The sequence below is a fragment of the Petaurus breviceps genome, unplaced genomic scaffold (genome assembly GCF_028583685.1).
Source record: "Petaurus breviceps papuanus isolate PSGF00001 unplaced genomic scaffold, PetGlider_PUasm1.0 90730, whole genome shotgun sequence".
NCBI lineage: Eukaryota > Metazoa > Chordata > Mammalia > Diprotodontia > Petauridae > Petaurus > Petaurus breviceps.
In genome coordinates, this window is record NW_027187324.1 from 11456839 (window position 1) to 11471308 (window position 14470).

General features: G+C 38.8%; 1 long non-coding RNA gene across 1 annotated transcript; it reads right to left on the minus strand.

Moving 5' to 3' along the window:
* Positions 1–415: 415 nt before the first annotated feature.
* On the minus strand, positions 416–11355 carry LOC138145137 (uncharacterized). Its single transcript, XR_011164119.1, has 3 exons — positions 11195–11355; positions 4312–4438; positions 416–560 (listed from the first exon to the last, which is right to left on the minus strand). It is a non-coding gene; the product is annotated as an uncharacterized lncRNA (long non-coding RNA).
* Positions 11356–14470: the final 3115 nt, after the last annotated feature.

Consider the following 14470-nt stretch of genomic DNA (forward strand, 5'->3'; position numbering starts at 1 on the left):
GTAAAAAATTATACATACATATATATACATATACATATGTATATATATATATAATACAAAAAACTGATAGGCAGGACTAGGTAGGATAGATTAGACAAATTTCAGCAAACTCTGGGGGACAAATACTCTTACACCTGTTTTTGTACAGACTTGGAGCTAAAAATGGTTTTTACGTTTTGCATTTTACTTTTTTAAAATGCAATAAAACTTTTTTTTAAAAACTTTTTTGAAAATTTAGCTCAAGAGCAAAACCTGGATTAAAGATAGAAGTAAAGGAAGGCAAGGAATTACATTAGAAAATTATTGCAATAGTTTACATACGAGTTAAAGATCTTATTTACACATATATACATATATAATATATGCACATATACATACACATGTGTGTACAGACATATACAATACATACCTGTATGACCCAGGATCGCTGTCTCTCCTTTGTCTCTCAAGGACTCTTAATACATATGGATTTGGTGTTTCCATGGAGGTCTAATCTCAAAGCAGTAATATTCTCTTTGGCCTGTTGTGCCTCCAACCTGAATTTTTCCTGAAAAAAAAATCTATAAAATAAAGTTTAGGTATAGCTCCTAGTTAGATTTTCCAAAGTAAAGGTGATTCCCATATAGGAATTCAATTATAATAGAAGCATGAGATACAGGATAGCCTTTTTATTTCATCCACAAGAGAAAGTGCATGAGATGCAAAGGACAAACAGGAACTTCTAAACAAATACAGTACCATAAGACATTCAACCCTTTATACTCAGATTCCCTCAAAAGGGAAAAAAACCCTTTATGGGACTACTAAACAAATATTTCTCATTCACCTTTGTCCTGAGCAGTTCACAGCAATATCAGCAGAACTGGTAAGGCCCAGATCATTTGACATGGCTTTGGCACCTTACCATCTTCCCTGAAGAATCCTTTTCTCTTAAAAACTCGGTATTAAGGAAAACTTCTCCCTCTGATTGATGATGTCCAACTTTTGAAGTCGACAACTTTTAAATACGTATGTATATTCTGCATATACAGTGGCATGAAAAAGACACCCCAGCCTTGGAAACTCCTGTTTCTCATAGTTTGCTCATTTAGAAAGCAAATAAAGAAATTTAAATGAGAAGAAATTGATCAGATCTCCTCTTCATTTTCAAATTCCTCAAACTCTTATTGTATTCGCTATAATGAGGGGACCCATTTTAGGGACTGTCTCATAAGTAATTCTGAGTACTAGAGTTACCAAGAATTCCTGACTCATCAAAGTTCTGAAGTATTCATCTCCTTTCTGGAGCTGGTCTCAGCGATGGTCTGGAACCACATGTCTCTTCTTGATCAGTAACTGCCAGCAACTCTATCCTTCATGCAGGTACCTATACATGTCCTCATTCAGCTTTCCTCCTGGTAGAAACCACCATCTCCCCCTGGAGAGGGGTGCACTTGATACAAGAAATATCTATTCATGCCTCAATATGGGTGATATGTCTAGAACACTGGCAAGCATGCCATGATGAAATTTATGTACAGTGCTGATGAACTTCTCTGGGTGACCAAATTTTGACATAATTTTCCATAATCCCTCACGACTAACAGTATCAAATGCCCTGGTCAAATCTACAAATGTTGTGTACAACCTCTGTTCTGTTCTTGGCATTTTTTCTGGAGTTGTCGAGCAGTAAACACCAAACTGACTGTTCTCAGTTCTTTCTGAAGCCACACTGGCTCTCTGGTACATAACCATCTTCCAGGTGAAGGATCAGTCTATTAAGGAGGATTCTGAAGATCACCTGGCAGGATAAGATACCAGACACTGAGGTCCTTATTCAAACTAACTAACTAACTAACTTCAAATTCAGAGAGCACAACTCCAATGGACTGGCCACATTGTTTGAATGCAAAACATACAATTGCCAAAAAAAGTCATTTTATGGAGAACTCACACAGCGCAAGTGTTCACACGGTGGTCAGAAGAAGCAATACAAGTACACTCTCAAGGTCTCTCTCAAGAGATTGTGTGACATGGGATACACTGGCACAGGACTGCTCAACATAGCATACCCACATCCGAGAAAGTGCTGTGCTCTATGAGCAAACCAGAATTGAAGTAGCTCGAAGGAAATGAAGGATGTGAACATTTAGATTTGCACCCAGATGTCCACATGGACTATTTGTGCCCAACCTGTGGTAGACCGTTTCAAGCTCATATGACTCTGATCAGTCACAGTCGTACACATTGGAACTTGACTCTAGCACAGCGATGTCATTTTGGTCCTCTTCAAGAATGAGGGACAACAAACAACCATGAGGGATATGGCTACATAGTTACGCAACCCAATGTGCTAAAAGCTGGGGATACAAAGGGAGGCAAAATACATAGTCTCTCCCTCATGGAACTCATATTACAATGGGGAAGACACCATGCAAACAATAGTGCACACACAAGAGACATCCAATGTAAATGGGAGATGATTTCAGAGGGAAGACACTAGCAGATGGGGATTAAAGGGAAGGGGTAGACCAGGAAAGACCTCTTATAGAAGATGGGATTTGAGTTCAGTCTTGAAGTGAGGCAAGGAAGTCAGGAGGCGGAAGTCAAAGGGGAAATTGTTCCAGATACTGGGGACAGTCAGTGAAAAGAAGGAGCAGCAAATATGCCTGTGTTGCTAAATCATGGAGTTTGTGGAGGGGGGTAAAGAGTAAGAAAACTTGAAAGTTAGAAAGAACTGGGCTATAAAGGACGAAAATATCTAACATACATAATAGGGTTTTGCTGTTATCTTTGTTGTCTTTCTATTATCTTTGATGAGTGCACTCACTAGGGAGAAACCCATAAAGAAGATTTTGTGAGTCCAAAAGAGATTTATTAAATTATATTCTCTGGAGCCAGTAGAGACTGAAGTAGAATATTGTGTACCTCCAAATCTGTGTCCAGATTGGGGAGGTAAGATGGAATTTCCAGTTTGAGGTGGCATAGCATTTCTAAATTTTACGTATGGAAAAGTCTCATCTTTGATATGAATTAAGATGCTCTCTCTTTTTTGGAAGTTTCAGTTTAGTTATTGTTTGGGAGCAAAATTGGCTACCTCTAATTCCAGATTTGTGCTTTGGGATCTTTGAGCTCAACAGCTGATTTAAGCTAATTAACATAGCTATGTATAAATGTGTATATAAATCTATAGTAATAGTAATTCACTTCATTTTCACAAGAAGGAAGTAAAGCACTATATTTTTTAAATTCTAAGAAACAAAAGCACATCCTTATAATTTTTTTTCCATCATGGCAAGCTCTTTGTCACCCCATTTGGGATTTTCTTGGCAAAGATGCTGAAGTGGTTTGCCATTTCTTTCTCCAGCTCATTTTTTACAGGTAAGAAAACTAAGGCAAACAGGGTTAAGTGACTCACCCAGCTAGTAAATGACTGAAGCTGGATTTGAACTCACAAAGATGTTTTCCTGACATCAGGCCTAACACGCTATCCAGTGTGCCACCTAGCTGCCCATCCTTAAGCACATAATAACAGAGACCAGACATTATAGAAGGCATGTACAACAGTTGAAGTTTTGTTGGCCTTGTTACAGTCTCTAAAATTGCAAAGGTCCATTCTCAGAATTTCTAATCTCTGATTTGTGCTGAGAAAATGTAACTGGAAGGCAGAAGACAATATCAAGGAGCTCAAAGTCCAGCAATCTCCCTTGAAGGCTTACCTGGGCAGAGGCCACTTGTATGTTTCTTCTAGAAGTCAACAGTTAAGAGTAGTGTTGAATCTACTTTTTGTCCTTCCTCCACATCCCTCCCTTGCTGCACTCTGGTCTAAAAGCCAAGGCAGGGAAAGCAAGGGAAAATAAAGAGTAGGTTGTTTCACAGCTGATGTTTATAGACCACAGAGGGAGATTAGCTTCTTCAAACCAGAGTCTATTCATCTGAATCTCAATCTTCAATCATCTTGGAGAGAATTCAAGTCACTAGTGATCAATCATAGACGCTGTGTCCTCTCAGCAAGGACACATCTCCATTCACATGTTTCCCTTCCTTTCAAAAGTCCACACCCTGTAATTGCATCAAGCTGATTGTGGGGCTCATCAAACCAATTAGGGCTCTTCTGATCTACTTTTGTTACATATATAATATTTTACAGTTTATAAAGTGTTTAAGATACCCTGATTTATTTGATCCTCACAACAATATTGTGAATCAACAGTCCAGGAATTATTATCTCTGTTATAGATGATCAAACAGGTTCAGAGGGTTAAGTCAACACTTACAGGATCACAAATTTAGAGCTGGAAAGGACCTAAAAGTTTAACAAATCCAATTTACATTTTATTGACGAGGCTCTGAGTGACTTGCCCAATGTTATACAGCAAGTATGTCTATGAGGTAGGAGGATCTGACCCCAGATCTTCTTCCAAGATCAGCACTTGTATCCACTATATCCAGTGGTATGCTGGAAAAATGTTTTAACAATTGGCTTTCCAGAAAAATACACTGTATACATGATCTACTTTTAAGTTTAATATACATTTTAATCTATATTTTCTCCATCATTTTCTTAAGTCTAGACAATTGACAAAACCCTAAATCAAGTCCTAATTTGTAACATTTACAGATTTTCAAATGCAAACTGAATACTGGAGATTTAACAATCAGCTCTCTTGAACCAGTTTGAGCTAGCTCCAGCATATTGCTTCTCAATGTTAGCTGACTAGTAAATTGGCAGAGCCAGGATTGGAAACCTAGTTCCCTGATTTCTAGTCCAGTTGTAGAGCCATGACAGTGAAAATGGAAATGGATAGACAATTAAGGAAAGAGATTGACTGAAGAACTGAAAAAACTCAGATACAAAAGAATAAAACATGACTGTGTGTCCATTTCTTCTGTGTTTTTTTTTTTTTTTACAGAAATAGAGATATCAGGAAGAATATCTTAGTCAAGGGTGAAAATGGCAAGTCCAATTTTAGATATTCAAGCCTCAAGGATAGAAGGCATGGTAAAAGAGATGGGCTACCTGTGGGAGGAGAAAAAGAAATGGGAATTAACCCTGAGGGCTATAAAAAAGCTAAAGGTGGTACTGCAATATCAGTGTTCCTCCCCTTTCTATCCCGGGTTCACCTTCAGAAGAAAGACAACAGAAATAATGAAGAAAATATTATAGAGTTTGTCAAAGATAAAGAAAAATGGGAAAATGAAAAGAGAAAAAGGCACAAGGAAAAGACTATAGTCGTGAGTGATGGGGTGGAGGGGAGGCAAGACAGAGGGGAAAGGGATGCCGCTAAGGAAAAGACTGATAATCCCAAAGGAAATTGTCCCTCAATATAAGAAAAGATGACAACATGTAAACAGACGCACTTTAAAGTTCATTGCTTGAACTTTTATTTTTAAGGTTATATTTTCTTATTTTTATTTATAAAAATGACCCTAAACTTATAAGTGAGGGGGAGGAAGAAAAGAGAGTTTCAAAAATTGCATGCTTCAGGCTTGTGGAAATCTATTGTCTGGCAGCATCAGACATGGTATTTACTTCAGGCCATATTCAGTCATGTACAGTATTTCAAAACTGCCACCTAGTAATTTAAAATGACAAGAAAAATAATATAATGGATGCATGTCTGATTTCTTCTTCTCCCTTCCCACAATAAAGGTGTGGAGTCTGGACGTTCTTGATTATTCCCTCATCAGAAATGGCAAAGACTCTGAAAATGTAAAAGTTTGCTTTGATGACAATTCTGTATTTTTTTTGTAAGAGATAATTAAATAGAGATAAGAAATGAACTATGGAGAAATGTCATGAGACACGCCAATTATCCCGTCCTTCTCCATCCTCCATCTCTTCCTCTCCAATAACTACTTTCCCTATGTCTCCTAGAAGGATTCGTGTCTTCCCTGTCCTCAACTGACCTTCCCTTGGCATTAGGGGACAGTTTGTGCTTAAACCTAGAATCAGGAATACGTGCATTTAAATCCAGGCTAGACACTTACTAGCCATGTAATCTTGGGCAAGGCACTTAAGCTCTGTTTACCTCAGTTTTCTTAACTATAAAATGGAGATAATAAAAGCACCTAGCTCCCAAGGTTGTTGGGAGGATAAAATGAGATAACAATGTAAAACACTTAGCAAACCTTTAAGTACTGTATAAATGCTAGTTATTGTTGCTATTGTTGTTATATCATCTCCTTACTCCTCCCCAACTAGGGGATCAGTGGGGACACAGTGGCACAGGGGACCTGGAAGTCAGAAAGACCTGAGACGTGCATTAGTTTTGTCATCTTGGGCAAAGTCATGCCGTTTGCCTCAGTTTCCTTATTTGTAAAATAGGAATAATAATGGCACCAGGGTTCTTGTGAGGATGTGTCTTACAAGTCTTAAAGAACTCTATAAATGCTTGCTACTATTACACTATCTATTTTATTATACATTATCTATTTTATTTACACTGTCTATTACACTATCTCTCTACTTACTATGTCTCACTCCTAAAAATCTTGCTACCATCTGACCTGTCTAAATTAGAGAGCCCTTATTGAATTCAGCTAGGTCTTCTTGGGCAACTGTAATAGTAAGGTAATTTGATCCCTTTGTATTGGCAAAGCTAACAGGTATTTAGCACCTAGTTTGAAATTAATTAGATCAAGCCTCTGTTAAGAAACAAAACGTATGAACCCCTGTTGCTGATGTAGCAGAAAGTTGCTGATGTAACAGGAAGGGGCAGAACAAGGAGAAGCTAACAGGTATATAAGGAGAAGCCCTAGCTGGAATTTCAGATCTTCTTGGAGCCAGGTTCTGGAGTCTGAGGAATAGAGGCCCAGGCTGGAGAGAATGATTTTCATTTTGAGAACCTGGATGAAGTGATTTTGATTCTGGGAACCAGCTGAAACTTCTGCTGAAGACTTCCGACTGCCAGCCAGAGATGCTGAGGAGCTGCCAGAGGAGGCATAACTGTGGTGTCTGTTCTTTGTCTGTTTGTGGCTTTGTTAAGCCTTGACTTCCCAGGAACAGAGACTGTGAAGGATTTAAGGTGGACAGGACACTGTGAGCTTCTGTGTGGAACAGGAACTGCACAGAGAGCTGGACAAGGAACTGGGAGGTGTCTGCCTTTGAACCCAGGTGACTGGTGAATTCAGGTAGCAGATGGGACCATGGAAGGGAAACCATGAAAGCTGAAAGCCTTGCCCAAGTCAAGATGAAAGACTTCTCTGTGAATACTGACTAACCCTGATGTAAGATTTTGCTTTAGGACTCACTTTGGAAAGAATTATGTGATTTTACCAGGGAGAAGTCAAAAGGGGTATGGGAGAAAATATGGGAGAGAGCAGATTGGAGGAGGGGATATCCTGTGGGACTGCAATTTTGGGGCAGTGATTAGGGAAAAAGGGGGAGAAAATTTGTAACTCAAAATCTGGCAGAAATGAATGATGTAAATCAGAAAGTTAATGAAAAATGAAAAAAAAATTTTTAATTAAAAAAAAATCCAGATGTTGGTGCTTCCCTGTCTGCTAACTAACTCTAGATATGGATGTAATGGTTGGACAGCTGTCTTCTGAATTGTGTTATTTTCTGTTGAGTAGTAACTGATGGAATTGTAATTTATTTGTGATTGTACTTTGTGATTGAATTAAGGACTCTGTGATTGACTAAATGAATGTACTATCCCCGGGTGGAGTACTTTGACTTCTGTATTTTTTGTCCTTTAAGGAGACAAACCTTCTTAAGGATGATTGAATGACTGAGAGACTAAATGATTGTATTTTGTTGAAAACTATTATGACCACTTTGGAGAAAACTATGTGGCCATTCTAGTGATAAGTCATTGTGAATGTTGTATTTTGTTTTTCTCTGATAAGTTGTAACATTGTGAATGCTGTACCTTGATTTTCTGTGAATGTTTTGCTCTGATTTGTTATTGAATTGAGTGTTCACTATACTATGTAGTGAGAATCTTGAAAGCTTCTCATGCTTGGCTTTACAGCAACTCATACTGTTTACCTCAGTTTCCTCATCTATAAAATAGGAATAATAATGTCACTTATCTACCAGGATTATTGTGAAGATGTGTCTTACAAGTCTTAAAGAACTATATAAATGCTTGCTACTATTATTAGTCTACAAAGATCAATCTATGCTATCTCTCTACTTACTGTGTCTCACTCCTAAAAAAATCTTGCTACTGTCTTACCTGTCTTAATTAGAGAGCACTCACTTAAATTGAGGGCTTTCTGTATAAGTTCCTACATGTATCAGCAAAGGTCCCTCCAAATGAGTGATTATATGGGAACTCAGTGTCTGTTCCAGAGAAAGGAAAAAGATGTGCACAAGACTTACATGTCCAATAAAAGATGTATTAAAGAGTAAGGTGAACTATGGAGAAATGTCATGAGACATGCCAATCATCCCATTCTTCTCCATCCTCAGTCTCTTCCTCTCCAATAACTACTTTCCCCATGTCTCCTAGACTGGTTTTCCCTATCATTAACTTACCTTCCCTTGGCATAGGGGATAGTTTGTGCTAAATCTAGAATCAGGAATATCTGCATTTAAACCCAGCTATATTTTCTTGGGCAACTCATACCATTTGCCTCAGTTTCCTCATCTATAAAATAGGAATAATAATGGCACCTATCTACCAGGGTTATTGTGAGGATGTATCTTGCAAGTCTTAAAGAACTGTGTAAATGCTTGCTACTATTAGCCCCTTTCAAATTTGAAAAGTACTTGGGAAGAAACAGAGACAATTCTGAAAGAAGCTGAGAAAAAAACAACTCTCAGAGAAAAAAAATAACTACCTACTAAAAGCAAATATAGCCACTGTCATTTCCTAACAACTAATTTGCATGTGACTATTATGAGGAACTTGAGGTAGATAGCTAGGAAACCCTGATAATTAGAACTTTTGGCTGACTATGAGACAGTTGCATGTTGCTAATTTGTGGCATGTCTGACAGAAATGTGAATTTTGGTTTATCACCCAAAAATAGAGGTGAGTCACTTCACACAAAAAGATCCTGCTTTGAAGCAGGAATCAAGTCAGAGACCAAAGAAGAGTGAGAACAGAAGTGAAGAAGACAGAAAAAGCTAAGTAGAAAAAAAAATTATACTGCTGCCTATTACTTGAAATGAGCTGAATCCAGTAGTGTCCATCTGAGCAGATGGCTTACAGAAAAGTAGACAAACTGATAGCTGAGAAAACATCCTAGACCTAGACACTGGCCTTCATTGCCTCTCTTCTGAGGAAACTGAGTAGAGGAAGACAGGCTTTGCATCTGCTGCTGGGAGCTGAGCTGACCGGAGAAGCTTTGTTACTGGTTGTTGATTTGAGCTTAACAGAGATGCTTAGGGAAGGAAGAGACTTGCCTGTCTTTTCTTTCACTGCTACCTAAAACTGGAGAGGGAGAAACCCCACAGAGTACAAGAGATGTGGTCTGAATATCTCTGCAGATTCCATGCTTGGAGAAATTGCTTTAACAAAAGAGTATATTACTGCCTTAGAGCCCAGTCAAAGAGCAGTTTGAGTAGAAAAGGCAGAAAAGGAGACGCCATGCTCAAGTGGCCTTCGGTTTAGATTTTTCCTAAGTATATCAAGTACAGAGCTGTGAAAAGTTTCATGCATTTGGGTTTCCTTACTCAAATGCCTCCCTGCTAGGTTCCTATAAATCTGTACCAATTCTTCCTTCACAGATCCTATGTATATTGGTAGGAAAGTATGGTCTAACTTTATGGGTTTATTATTTTTGCTTTGTATTCCATTTAGTAAATGTTTCATGATTAAGGGTGAATGGTGTCTTAGGCAGTGATTTGTAAATGTGAAGCATACTGGAGGTACTCGGGATCTACAGTTGTCAGTAGATGTGCAGCTGCTTCAAACCTAGGACTCTGAGACAGCTGTAGCTCCATAGCCCCCATTTCTCAGTGGGGGTATAGTCTAAAGTCAACAAATCAGTCCAAAGTGAGAGAGAGACAGAGAGAGAGAAAGACAGAGAGACAGAGAGAGAGAGAGGAGAGAGAGACAGAGACAGAGACAGAGAGACATAGAGAGAGCGAGACAGAGAGAGAGAGAGGAGGGAGAGAGAGAGAGACAGAGAGAGGGGGGGAGGGAGAGAGAGAGGGAGGGAGAGAGAGAGAGGGAGAGAGAGAGGGAAGGAGAGAGAGAGAGGGAGAGAGAGAGAGGGAGAGAGACAGAGACAGAGAGAGAGAGAGAGAGACAAAGAGAGAGTTGGGTATTCTGGATGTTCACACTAGGACCAGATACTACAGAAATTTATTTTATTAAGGTCTCACTAAAGAGCTGAAGACAAAAGACAGATCACTACTATCCTCTAACTCCAAAACTGGATTGAGGCTTTGGTATGACAGCTCCAAAAGTGCTTCTCCAGCTTTCCTATTGTGTGGGGCAGGGGAGGGGGGGAAGGTCCCTCTCTGACATGTTAGAGATGCTTTTTATTTTTCTGGAGTTCCAAGACTATTGTCTTGGATTGGTGGAGTCCAGGTATTAGCTGCTCCTTCTGATTTCAAGACCTACAAAGATCAATTTTAGGAATCTTTGAGCCCATTAACTGGTTCAGAGGGATAAAAGTATGAAAATAAAATGTGCCCCGTGAAAGGTCTTAGGATGTCGGATGCTATAGGGCTCTCTGAGCCCAAATGAACACTTTACTGATGGAGATATTATTGGGAAAAGAAGGGGAGACTTTTTGACTGGTTTCAGGTGTAAAAGCAAAAAAGCATGGATAATTAATACATACAGGAAAGACACCAAGTAATGTGGGCTTAAATCTTCCCAGGGAGTTCTGTTCCTTAATTTATCTGGTAAATGCCAGATAGTCTCGGCATGGCCTTGACTTATTCTTCCAAGTGAGGGATCAAAAGCCTTATTGAGGAGTTTATAGGTTTTTTTTCCCTAATATTCTACATGTGAAATGCCATCAGATTCCTCCAGGGGAGGGGGAATGCACTTCTAAAACATAAAAATCCCAGCAGTAAAGACTTTACTGATTAATATTGCTACATATATAAATGTGAATATATAAGCAATGTTGATTATTTACATTTCTCAGAATATGGAAAATGGTACTTGCAGCTACAAAATTCTAAAAAAACAAAACCTTAGACAAATAATGGGGCTACAAGCCAGCCAATTAATCGTGGCAGAGTATAACAAGCCCCACAATGCTCCCTGAAATGAGGGGTGAGGGGGAGTGTCAGACTTACCTTTGTGCATTTCTTCATCTCTTCTATTATTTCAAGGAGGAATCTGCTCTTCTTCCCCACCTCCATCTTCACCTCTACCTGTTGAAACCCCAAGTTGAGGTCCAACTATGATGCTACCCCATCCATGAAGCACTCCCTGGGCCAACCCTCTTTGCCGTGCCAGGAATAATTTCTCTTCAGATTTCTCAAGTATTTTATCTGTACCTCTCTTACATGCTTGTCATACTCAATTTTGAAAGAGAGCTGTTTACACAAGTACTAGCTTGCAGGTCCTCAAGGGTATGAACTGTGTCTTAAATACCCATCTCACTGACTCAGGCATAATAGGTACTTAGTAAATGTTGACCCAAACTGATCTGAACTGGTGCTGGCAAAGTTCCCTTTCTCTTATACCCCCTTTGGGGCTGAGCATCCAAGGCTATCTATGGTACTGTAATCAGGCAAACACCTGGTGCACATTCTTGGGGGAAGGGGAAAGGGTTGAGACAAACATCCATTCTTCATCCTCTGTTTCTCCAATATCAATCAATCAAAACATTTATTAAACACCTATTATGTATCAGGCACTGGGAATAACATAATCACATTCTGTAAATTCCATCAAGTATTTATACAAGCAGAACACCAGGTTAGAGAAGAACAAGGGTCGTCCAACAAGGTGTTTTGTTCTTCCTTGCTTTGTTTTCAAATGAATTAAGTAGGAAAGCATTGTGCTATTGGGTGATATTATCTCATCTATTCTAACTCTCCTTAGAATCTAATATGCATTATTATTTCCATTTTACATGCAAGCAAATGAAAACACAAGAAAAATAGGTGATTTGCAGAAGGTTTATGATGAGTTAGGGACTTGGTGATAAAGATTAGAAACCAGACGTCCTAAGCCAGAGTTCAAAGCTCTTCCCACTAAATAAACCATACCACCAACCTGTGGGGAGGGCATAGCTTATAAAGCACAAAGAAAAAAAGGGCCAAAGAACAGGAACAGGGAGATTTGTTGAGGAACATGGTGGCCTAGTTATGTTGGATGGGGAGTGGCTTTGTTGAGATGCATTTTAACTACATTTTTCAAGTCAAAACGTCTCTTAATAAATAAATGAATGAATGAAATTTTTCTAAAAGTGACCTTTTTTTGCCTTTTTTTTTTTTGGAGAGCGGAAGGCAGGGAAATTGGGGTTAAGTGACTTGCCCAAGGTCACACAGCTAATAAGTGTGTCAAGTTCTGAGGCCAGATTTGAACTCAGGTCCTCCTGACTCCAGGAGTGGTGCTCTATTCACTGCACCACCTAGGTACCCCTTAAAATGTGACTCTTCATATAAATAAATAAATAATTTTGAAATACATAAATAAAATTATTTGGAGATGGGGGCCATAAGTCAAAAATCCCAGAGAAGTATCACTTTTCCTAGAATTTAGCTACTTTTAATAATGGAAATAATGGAGAAAGATTACCATTGTTCCCTAACCCAGGCATCTCTCAATGTCGCTGTAGAAACAATTATAGCATTTAGAGATGAGATATGTCTCTGTAAATAAAGACATTTGCTATATTTTTTGTTCTTTTATTGTTCTGAATGTGTGGATTTTGAGTCAGTGCTAGAACCCTTGTATGTGCATAGTAGAATATTTATTAGTTTGACCTACCAGAACTGATAATTAGTAAACATTTTCATAGCATTTATATATGAATGAGTGGGTATGTGTGTATAGACATATGCATATTTGTACATATGTTACATGTATATGTTATATATGTGTACATATATAATTTAAATAGCACGCTAAGGTTTGCAAATTACTTTATATGCATTCTTTCATTTGATCCTCAGTCCTGGGAGACAGGTATTTCAGGTATTGCTGTCCCTGTTTTACAAATGAAGAAACTAAGTCTCAGAGAGATCGAATGCCTTGCCTATGCTCACATTGCTAACAAGTGCCAGAAGCAAGATTTGAGCAGTTTGACTCCAAATCCAAATCTAGCATTCTTTCCACTATAGCACGCTCTCTCTCTCAATAATAGGTCTATTTGTGAAAAAAGCAAAAGTTCCCGGCATCTTCCCCAAAGATGATCCACCTCCACATTTTATAAGAAGAACAGTGATAGACTAGAAACATTTGATGCCATCATCTCTATTTTTTTTAGTAGAAAGTTCAAATAGAAAAAGAAGTCATTTCCATCCTATTTTGTACTCTCTGACCTAAAGTAACCTCATTCTTACAAAGGAGAAGGGGACAGAATGGATAGTGCTCACCTGAGGCAGGTATAACATTTACAGACATCTAGGAGGTACAGTGGATGGGGGACTGGGCTAAGAATCAGGAAGACTCATCTTTATGTGTTCAAATCCAGCCTCAGACACTTCCCATCTGTGTGAACCTGGACAAGTCACTTAACCCCATCTGCTTCAGTTTCCTCATCTGTAAAATGAGCTGGAGAAGGAAATGACAAACCACTCTGGTATCTTTTCCAAGAAAGCAGCTGAAAAACAACTGAACCACAATGACAACATACCATTTATTCTTGTGAAATTCATATCAATGAACTGTTAAGTCTAGGGTGGCAACACATTGGTTTAGATAAGATGTCTGTCTGAAATTCTGGGTGACCTTTGTTGCAACAGCAACTTCTCCGTGCTCTCATCTACTATACACCAGGTCTCTTAAGGCTGACAAGCTAAGAAAAGTGCTAACAAATGGATCTCTAGATGGGGAAGGGAAGTCCTGGGCAGAAGTGCTGGATATATGTACTTTTGGTCCCAAGTAACACATTTACAAGCATAACTTATAAGCATAGCCCAGGCCCACTGAACATGAGCTGGGGGGCAATTGTGCTGCTTTGACAACTCCTGGAAATAAGACTATTGGGGAGGAGGGGCCAGAGGGAGAGGGGTTAGCTTTAATAGAGTTATCCAGAATTATTCCCTTGAAAAGCCCAAAGGTCCTACCACTATCAAGTGATTAGTTTACAAAATACTTTAAGTGTAAGTATACATTATTTTCAGTTTCTTAAAGGAAAAGACACCTGATCCTATTTGAGGAGGTCAAATAATACACCAGGATTAGGTTGTGGGTTTAATTAACCTACTAAATATATCAGTGAAAATGATCCCCATGTACTCTGAAATGGATGCATGGGACCGTGGGTAGGACCTGAGGATGTCAGCTGAGAGTACATTATGGGTACTGATATGAAAGTAAACTTGGTAGAGGCAGGCTTGGTCTTGAAGGGCCAGAAGCAAGAAACAAGTTCCATAAAGCAGAATGACAGTCTTTAA